Genomic DNA, 2,797 nt, shown 5'->3' with positions numbered 1-2,797 from the left:
TACCACCTTACTCAACCCACAAAGACAGCTTCAAAGGTCAGTAAGAAGAGAGCAAGTTTCTCCCCTAGCCCCAGCACCAGGTGGCCCCAGATGGTGGCAGTGTCCATTTTTGGAACCCTCAGCTTAAAGACCCTGGGGAAACTGAGCTGCTGATCTGAATCTCAGCCCTGAGTGTCAGACATGGGATGAGGAGGAGCTCTGACATGGTGGAGCTGGAAGTGGTTGTGGAGAGGGAACCCTACTCACAGATCTTGAGCAGAAAAGCTTGTAGTTGCTCACAGAACAGAGCGCAGTACAGGAGAGGAGTAAACTCCTTTTCCTTCATTGTGCCACCATGGAGGAACTGAGAACTTACAGGTCCCTGGAGTATACTCTCCACTTGACAAAGAACTCAAAAGTCAAGTAAGTGGTTGGGGTAATGCACAAATAAAAAGGAAAAAATAAGACTATAGAAGGTTACTTTCTTGGTGAACAGGTATTTTCCTCTATCCTTTTAGATGACGAAGAAGAAAGCATACCACTAGAGGAAGACATCAAAGTCAGGGCTTCTTAATACAAAACCTCTAAAATAAATTTTCAGTGGTCTCAGACCATGGAAGATCTCAAAAGAGAGACCAAGATATTACAAAACAAAACCAAAAGAATGAAAAAATAGAAGACAATGTGAAATATCTCATTGGAGATTCAACTGACCTGGAAACTAGATCCAGGAGAGATAATTTAAAAATTATAGGGCTATCTGAAAACCATGATAAAAAGAAGCTAGACATCATCTTTCATGAAATTTTCAAGGAAGATTGACCTGGTATTCTAGAACCAGAGGGTAAAATAAATATAGAAAGAATCAACCAATCACCTCCTGAAAGCTATCTGAAAAGAAAAACTCCCAGGAATTTTGTCGCCAAATTTCAGAGTTCCCAGGTTAAAGAGAAAATATTGTAAGCAGCCACAAAGAAACAATCCGAGTATTGTGGAAATACAATCACAATAATACAAGATCTAGGAGCTTCTACATTAAGGGTTCGAAGGACTTAGAATATGATATTCCAGAGCTCAAAGGAACTAGATTTAAAACCGAGCATCACCCATTGAGCAAAACGAAGTATAAAAATTCAGAGTAAAATGGTCATTCAATGAAATAGAGGACTTTCAAGCATTCTTGATGAAAAGACCAGAGGTGAATGGAAAATTTGACTTTTAAACACAAGAATCATGAGAAGTGTGAAAAGGTAAACAGGAAAGAGAATTCACAAGGGACATAATAAAGTTGAACTGTTTAGATTCCTACATAGAAAGATAATATTTGAAAGCAGAAACTTATCCCAGTATTTGGGTAGTTGGAGGTATTATACACACATATATAGACAGAGAGCACTGGGTGAGTTGGATAGGAAGGGATATAACTAAAAAATAAAATTAAGGGGCAACAGAGGAATATATTGGGAGGAGAAAGGGAGAAATGGAATGGGACAAATTATTTCTCATAGAAGAGGTAAGAAAAAGATTTTTCAATGGAGGGGAAAAGGGTGGAGGTGAGAGGGAAAAAGTCAACCTTAGTCTAATCACATTTAACTCAATGAAGGAACAACATGCACACGTAATTTGGTCTGAAAATGTATCTTACACTACAGGAAAGTATGGGAGAAGTGGGATGGGGGATAATAGAAGGGAGTGCAAATGGAAGGAGGGAGTAATCAGATGCAAACGCTTTAGGAGAGGGACAAGGTCGAAAGAGAGAAGAGAATAAATGGGGGACAGGAAAGGATGGAGGGAAATGTAGTCTTTCACAACATGACTATTATGGAAGTCTTTTGCAAAGCTACACATATATAGCCCATATTGAATGGCTCGCCTTCTCAGTGAGGATAGAGGGAGGGGGAGGAAGGCAGAGAAGTTGGAGCTCAAAGTTTTAGAAATGAATGTTGAGAATTGTTTTTATATGCAACTGGGTAATAACAAATACTGGTAATGGGGTGTAGAAATCTATCTTACGCTACTAGAAAAGATAGAAGATGGGGATAAGGGAAGAAAGGGGTGTTATAGAAAAAAAAACAGATTGGGGGAAAGGGTAATCAGAATTCAAGGTGTTTTAGGGTGGGGGAGGGGAGAGATAGGGAGCAAGTTTGGATCTCAGAATCTTGTGGAAATGAACGTTGAAAACTAAAAATAAATAAATAAATCTACCAAAAAGAGCAAGGCTTGGGTTTCCCCATTGTTTTATAATACAGTGTAATTCTCAGAATTAGAATATTTTGTTTCTTTTCCTCTTGTAAAGACTAATATTTTTTATTCAGGAAATTTTCCTGACTCTATCTAAAGTGGATTTTATTTTTATAGAATCTCTTCCTCTCCATCACAACATTGTCCTCCTTGTGCTTCTCTCCAGTATGCAACATTTTTAAATTTGATTCATTTTTTCCTTTAAACTAATTATTTGCTATTCTGCTTTTACTTCTGATAAAGAATCAGCTAAAATTCTTCTTTCTCCAAGCTGCTACAACATGCTTTAGTTTTTTTTTAATTTTCTGTGCATTTTTTTCTAAACAAGATCTATTTCACTCCTTTATTTCTTTAATTTCCATCCCTGTTTGTCTACTCTTGACTTTTAATTCTTTGTAGAATGAACATACCTTATTTATCCCTTCTTTAACTTCTGAATTGCTTATACAATTAAAGGTTCTAAGGCAGTTGTTTTAGTTTCCTCTTCTGAATAATTTCTACGCCATTCCTAAAACAGAGAATATAGAAATATTATCCCATGGTAAATATATATATATATATATATATATATATATGC

The sequence above is a fragment of the Notamacropus eugenii genome (assembly GCF_028372415.1).
Source record: "Notamacropus eugenii isolate mMacEug1 chromosome 2 unlocalized genomic scaffold, mMacEug1.pri_v2 SUPER_2_unloc_1, whole genome shotgun sequence".
Taxonomy (NCBI): domain Eukaryota; kingdom Metazoa; phylum Chordata; class Mammalia; order Diprotodontia; family Macropodidae; genus Notamacropus; species Notamacropus eugenii.
The sequence above is the reverse complement of the archived record's forward strand: the minus strand, read 5'-3'. Positions refer to the sequence as shown.